Raw genomic sequence first — 7,822 nt, forward strand, 5'->3', positions numbered from 1 at the left:
CAGAGAAACAAAGAAAGGAGAAAGAGATATAGATAATTTTAACAGACATATATAGAACTTTACATACCAAATTACCAAGACACTCATTTTTCTCTAGTGATCATGGATCTTTTTCCAGAATGGACTAATATGCTGGGACATAAAACAAGCCTCAATAAATTAAAAAAAAAAAATTGGATATACTCAAAGCACATTCTCTGACCACAATGGAATACAAATGGAAGTCAGTAATTTGTGAATTGTAACTCCACTATTTACTTCCTACATGATATAAAATACACAAACTCTAATGACAAATCAGTGGTTTTGAACTCAATGTAAAATATGTAAGTTTTGACAAGAACTAAATAAAGGTCAGGGAATGGAGGAGTATAGGAGCATAGTTTATGTGTCCTATTGAAGTTAAGTTGGTATCAAAGAAAAACAAGATTGTTATGGATTTAAGAATTTAATTTTAAGTCTCACAGTAAACACAAAGACATTATCAGAGAATATGACCATAGAGATGAAAAGTAGAGTATGGGTTAAGAGAAATGGGGGTAGGGGCAATGGGGAGTTAAGAAATGAGTGTAGGGTTGCTGTTTGAGGTTAAGGGAACTTTCTAGTAATGGATGGTGGGAAAGAGATAACATTACAACATTCTAAATGAGATTAATCCCGCTAATGGGAGGCTACGGAGGGGATAGAATGGGAAGATTTAGGCTGTATATATGTTTCCACAATTGAGAAAAAAAAAAACAAAAAACCAACAGTCTAAATAGATGACAATTGAATGCCAAGGATGACCCTGGATGGGATCTGAGGATGGAGGACAGGAGGCTCAAAGGGACACAGTTGAGACATAGGGGGGGAAAAGAAAAAGGAAATATAGAATGTATGCTTTGTGTCAATGTTGAATCTCTAGTACTTCTTAGCTGCATTTAAAGGGATTACATAAAAGAATGTTCTTGTTCATGGAAATTGTATATGTGAATTATAGTGTTTGTTCAAGGATGGGTGCAGCTTGCTCTCATACATTAAGAAGACACAGCAATAGATGATGGATGATAGATAGGGAGGGAGGGAGGGAAAGAAATACCAGTGTGACAGCATGTTAAAGTTGGTGGATTGGGGTATCAGGGGAGGGGGGTCAGGGTATGCTGGAGTTCTGTGTATGGGGTTTGTATTGTTTTTGCAACTGTTCCTATAACTTTGAATTTATTTCAAAATTAAATTAAATTAAAAAAATTATACAGATTTCATATTTATTCATTTACAGATAAATGGTAAGCTCAATTCCCTTTAAATTCTCTAGGATTTGGGAGGGGTGGGAAATTTGGGTACCTGTGTTTTATAAATACCTTTAAATTTTACTTTATGGAAAAATACAGTATTGTATTAAGAAATTAAATAGTTTACATATTTAATAGATAGTAAATAGTACATACAAAATTATAATTCATTCAGACCTGTAGCAAATTAAATAAAATAATTTAGCTTAATGTTGTTAGAGAGACACATTGGGTGAGAGTGCATTTTAGAACTTTTTTAAAAATAAAAAGATCATTGTAAATGATTGAAGGATATTTTATAGATTTTAAAGGTGTCCTGGGGCACATCAATCCAGCAACTGAGGTATCCATAGTGCTACAAGATAAGAAAAGACTGACTTTTTCTACCATCTCCTTGCATTCAGTGTAAACTGGAGATGGCATTGCGCTGTATGCTTCCTTTAAAAATCTGTAAAATGGAATTCTCAGGATTTCAATTTATGTGTAACTGAAGCTTCTGTAACTTTTCTTGATTAACTTTTGAGTATGGTTTCAATTTTGGATGCACAGTATTCTCAAAGAACTAATTAAATTATGAATTTCCATTCTGTTTTGCAAAAGTGTTACTTCTTCCAGTTTTATTCAGTAGCTGGGTGCCTAGGTGACCTTTGTAAGACTCATGTCAACAGTTATGTTTTAAAAGAAATACAACAGACTAAGTTAGATATATGCCTGTGATAACCACTCTGCAATACCAAAATATGGACATGTAATCTTACAGAAGATTTTTTTCTGATATGTAAATGCATCATATGCTCAATCCTACACAAGTTTAAAATCAGTCATATCAGTTATTTATTTATTAATTGCCCCAAATCCTGACCATATCATTGCTGCACAGGACTTATGTCCAAAGACTGTGATGGTAACAGTCTACGAAATTCTAAACCTTAGGATCCCAACATATGCAAAGTCTTTTATAAAGAGTCATGCTCCTTTATGATCAGAAATCATCAGATCAACAGCTTTTGAAAACAGAGAAAAAGTCTCTGAGACTTGCTTGAGCTTTCATTATCAGTATTTTCTTGAGAAAATGATAGGAACTGGAGGGTTCTGGTCAACTGCATTCCTTTATTTAGTCATACCAAAGCTGACCAAGAAGCTGCAGAAGAGGAAAGGTTAGAGTTGAAGAGAGATGGACAAATGAGAGCCAGTTCATAGCCCTGCCGAGCAGCATAATTGTGTGTATAGTGCCCCCTTGAGTTGTGCAACATGGTATCTGCAGGTTTTGAGGGTGTCTGTGAGATCTGGTGAGATCAATACTTGGATCAGTTAACTCGCACAGTGCTTGGCATCCTTGGGAGCGAGGCCATGGTTAGAAGCAATGCCGCAGTCATGAGCCTCCTTGTGGCCTCTCAAGCTCCTTGGTTACAGTGCTGTGTACCCTCGCCGTTTAGTATTCATGGTGCATCATCCTAGCATGCTGAACAGCACACAGCACTCGTGATTCCCTGTGAGCTGGTGGTGGGTATGGGTGTATACGAGAAGGGCAGACATTGTTTGACTATAACTAAGGAGAAAAATGAGGGAGTTTGCCATGATTTCATGAGGATCAAGGCTTGATTTTGTGCTTAGTATACTTCTCTTTCTTGAGAAAAAACAGAATCCTCTTAAATAAATGCAAAGACATTGTTTTATTTGGTTAAAAGAGCAAGAAATTAGCCACTTACTGTAATATTTTATGCTGTGATGGAGGAACACTTACTACTGCATTTAAAATAAGCATGCTAAAAAGTAAAATGGTAATGATGAAAATGGATGTGTGAATTTAATATAATTGTTATTAATTGCAGAAAATTGGTCAGGTAAGTATTTGGGTGATCAGTTTCTAAGCTTTTAAAACTAGGAAGTGAAACCAATGAAAAATATTTTTTTTTAATACTGTAGTCAATGAAAGAGGAAGGTGAATGAAGAAATAATCAGAGGTCAAGGGAGAGAAGGCCATAAACCAATGACATAAACCAAATGAGACTGACCAATATTCTTTTTGACTGATTTTTTTACTTACACAAGTAGAGAGGGGGAAAAAATATACTAGCCTAGATAGAGTTGTAATGGGCTGAAGACAATTGTGGCAATAGCACTCTCTTCAATAGACTCTGGTTGTTATCCACAATTTAAAGCTACTGGAGATGCTAATAACTAAATTACTTCTAAGATAATAAACTTAGAATTCCTTTCTAACTAGACCTGAAGCTCACCAGTGGCCTAAAACAGAGCCATCCCAGTTACCTCAGGCCTGTGAACAGGAAAATAAATGCCTTGTGTTGTAAGCCACGGAAATTTGGTAATTGTTATGCAACATTATTGCAGCTGATACCAGACCACCATCTTTATGGTAGTAAAAAAAAGAAGTCACATTTACTGACAACCTACTTATCTGACCAATTTTTTTGCAATTAATAACAATTTTATTAAATTCACACATCCATTTCATCACTACCATTTTACTTCTTAGCATGCTTATTTTAAATGCAATAGTAATGAAATAGTGTTCCTCCATCACAGCATATTCATTAACCAATATACTTCTTACAAAGAATCCCAAATGGTGAGAACTATTACCATCCCACTTTATGGATGAGACTAAAGCAGAAAGGTTAAGTAACTTCCTGAAGATCACACAGCAAGGAAAACGAAGCTGGGACTATATGATTATAAAGCTGGTATTTGTTTCTCATTATTACCTCATATATTATTGTATGGCAAGTTTTGTTTTTTTTTTAATTCCAGGTAGAGAAAGAATTTTTTAAAATAAAAATTTATTAAAAGTTGTACTCTAAGTCGTAGTAGTTTTCTAACAAAAATACAAATTTTAAAAGGTAAATATCACCCAAGAGAAGATGAAATATTGGGTTCTGTGTGATTAATATTGATATTAAAGATTAATTGTAAGAACAGAGGCCCATGGCTCCCTGGAATAATTTGTTAGAATTCAGGCACCAAATCTGGACTCTAAGAGATACAGTGCTTCTTAGTGGATACTATTTAAAAACAAACCTAGAGGGACTGCTTCCAAGTTTCTAGGGGCAGAGAGCTAAGAGTGTATTCTATTCTGTAATTATTATGACAAACTGTAAATACCTGTCTTGAGAGTTACTCATTCTTTCATTACTCAAAGAGGTCTTGAGTAAGAACCTGTTCCATCAATGACACTGCTGGATTCTGCGGTGGACAAAGTCTGTGTGCTGGTTTGGATGTAATATGTCCCCCAAAACGCCATGTTCTTTGATGCAATCTTGTGGGGGCAGACATATTAGTGCTGATTAGATTGGATTCCTTTTATTGTTTCCATGGAGATGTGACTCAATCAACTGTGAGTGAAACATTTGATTGGATAATTTCCATGGAGGTGTTACCCCGCCCATTCAGGGTGGGTGGTAATTGGATCACTGGACTATGAAAGAGTTCACAGACAGAAGGAACAGAGCAGCTAAGGGTGACATTTTGGAGAGCAACTGAGAGTGACATTTTGGAGGAGCGGCAGCTTACAGAGACATTTTGGAGAATACAACCCAGGAGCAAGCAGATGCCTAGAGAGGAATGTCGTGGTAGAAAGCCATTTTGAAACCAGAACTCCAGAGCAGACGCTGACCATATGCCTTCCAAGCTAACAGAGGTTTTCCGGACACCAGTGGTCACTGTACCCGATTGTTGATGCCTTACCTTGGACACTTTATGGCCTCTGGACTGTAACTTTGTAACCAAATAAACCCCCTTTATAAAAGCCAATCCGTTTCTGGTATTTTTGCATAATGGCAGCATTAGCAAACCAGAACAGTCTGTGACATAAAGTTTCTGCCCTCAAAAGACTTACCATGTCAGTGGAAAGCCCAGACCTGGGCTAAAACTTACTGTGTTGCTACTTATCCTCTCCTTGGTGGATGGGCGATAGTGGAAGGCAGGGTGCCAGATCTATGGGACATGCTGTCCTCACTGGCCCTTTACTTAGTTTTTCTCTTAGAGGCCATTACTGATCGTTCTCACTCCTTTTATAGCCAGTTGTGCCGGTTTGAATGTATTGTGTCCCCCAAACGCCATTATCTTTGATGTAGCCTTGTGGGGCAGACGTTTTGGTGCTGATTAGAGTTGCTTGGAATTTGCCCCACCCAGCTGTGGGTGGTGACTCTGATGGGATGTTCCCATGGAGGCATGGCCCCACCCATTTGGGGTGGGCCTTGATCGGTGGAGCCATATAAATGAGCTGACTCAAAGAGGAGGAACTCAGTGCAGCTGTGAGTGATGTTTTGAAGAGGAGCAAGCTTGCTAGAGAGGAATGTCCTGGGAGAAATCCATTTTGAAACCGGAGAACTTTGGAGCAGATGCCAGCCACGTGCCTTCCCAGCTAACAGAAGTTTTCTGGATGCCATTGGCCATACTCCAGTGAAGGTACCTGATTACTGATGTGTTACCTTGGACACTTTATGGCCTTAAGACTGTCACTGTGTAGCCAAATAAACCCCCTTTTTATAAAAGCCAATCCATCTCTGGTGTTTGCATTCTGCAGCATTAGCAAACAAGAACACCAGTGAAAGAACAGGTCTGGCTTCACTCCTCACTGCCCAGTCTACTGGGAGAGTAAAAGCAGGAGGGGAGATGAGGCAGCAGAAATTCCTACTCTCAGGGACTGTGACCAACTCTCCCCACACCTTACATCTTGGCTAGCAGGCACAGTGCTGGGTTAGACAGCAGAGGTAACCTTGCCACCCCCCTTTCCTCGGTCCACATCTACCTCCCCCTCAAGCAGCGCTCCCCTGCCTTGGAAGACTGGTGCCCTCCTTTTGTTGCCTGACTGCCCCAACCCAAGCCCCTGCCTCCTGGCCTGCTTTTCGTCATTGGCACCAGTGAACCTCACCTATTTTTCCAGCTTCCTTATGAATAAAATTTGCTCTAGCTCACATCAGGAGAACTCTGATAGCTAATTTATCAGATTAGGGGAAATTCATGTGCTATTGGTCAAATGGCTTACTTTATTTCTTCTATTTTTTTCCCCCTGAAAGAAACAATTAAATGTCCCACTGGGATCAAATGTTAAGTAGTGGGATATCAAGGATCAAGAAATAGGAAATGATAATCACTAAATATGTTAAATGCTTACATGTGCCAGGTAGATATATTATCTCATATGATCCTTACAACTCAATGGGGTAGTTACTATTATTATCCCTATTTTACAGATGAGAAAACTGAGGCACAGAGAAGTTAATGAACTTATCCAAGGCCATGCAGCTAACAAGTGGTGGAGCTTGAATTCAAACCCAGGCAGTCTGCTGTAGAGCATCACTCTTAGCATCTACTGTGAAAGAGGCAAGAGAGACTTTGGGCATGAGTGCTCTCATGGCCGTCCATGGATCATATCTCTTGGACAATGCGTTTATCACTCCAAAGCCTGGCCAAAGTCCTGAGAACAAAGCTTCAGTGATGAACCTTGCTTGGTGTTGTCTGCTTGACGAGGACAGGTATAGACATCTATGAAAACCAAGGAGCCCTAGCTCTAGAAGATTACTTTGTTCAACTCCATCAGTTTACAATGAAGAAACAAAGTCAAGGAGGTTTAACGCATTTGGTTGAAATTCCCAGGTCTTCCTGACATCTGATGACGCTTTCAGTGATCTCAAAGTGTCAGCCATTCACCTCCCTCTTCCCCACGACTCATCATATAATCGGTCACTAAATTATATTGATCTTCCATCTCAAAATGTCTCTGTCACATTAATTGCCTTGTTTGCCCCCGTAGTGCCACTCCAGTCGCTAACTACCTCCCACTTGAACCAGTACAGTTACCTTACCTGACCTCCCTGCCTGTCTTTCCTTTCCCTTCTGTTCCTATCTCTCATAATCACACACAATTGTCCTCAGATTTTCCTAGAAGCCAGGCTTTATCTTGAGCACAAACCTTGGATACAAAGGACCTGGATACGAATTCTGAATTCCGGTTTCACCATTCTCTCACAAAACAGACTCAGCTATTGTGGTTAAACACAAAAACAGAAGTGAGGTGAGAATGGAGAGGGGGTTAAAAGCTCAGCCCTGTGGTCCCAAATGGGTCAAAAGCATCTGCCTACAGCACTGGGGGCAGTACAGCCAACCTGATTTCTGACAGCTAAGTCAAAATCAGCACTGAGAGAGAAAACTAATTCTAATTTAAACCAGCAATTTTGTCTTTATTCTCAGCACAGTCAGAGGTGGGGGGAGTGGGAAGTACGTGGAGGGGCTAAGTGTGGGAGGGACAGTGAAGAGAAAGGAAATCCCCACATCCACTGCCTGTTTCATTTCTTGGTGAAAACCTCTCCCCTCCCTGGAAATAGAAGCAGTAATGAGACTTAGTCAAGGCTGAGGGTTGTAGGGCAGGAAGGCTGGAATTAGGAGGAAACTCTCTCTATGAATGTGAAAGCCAATCTCCAGTCTTCACAATTTTAAGGCACAGAGAGAACAGGAAGTGTCAGGGAGCACAGCTCAAGAGGGTCCAGGACCAAGCACACCACAATTCAGATGCACACCCACCACCCTAG

The sequence above is a fragment of the Choloepus didactylus genome, chromosome 2, assembly GCF_015220235.1.
Source record: "Choloepus didactylus isolate mChoDid1 chromosome 2, mChoDid1.pri, whole genome shotgun sequence".
NCBI classification, from domain to species: domain Eukaryota; kingdom Metazoa; phylum Chordata; class Mammalia; order Pilosa; family Megalonychidae; genus Choloepus; species Choloepus didactylus.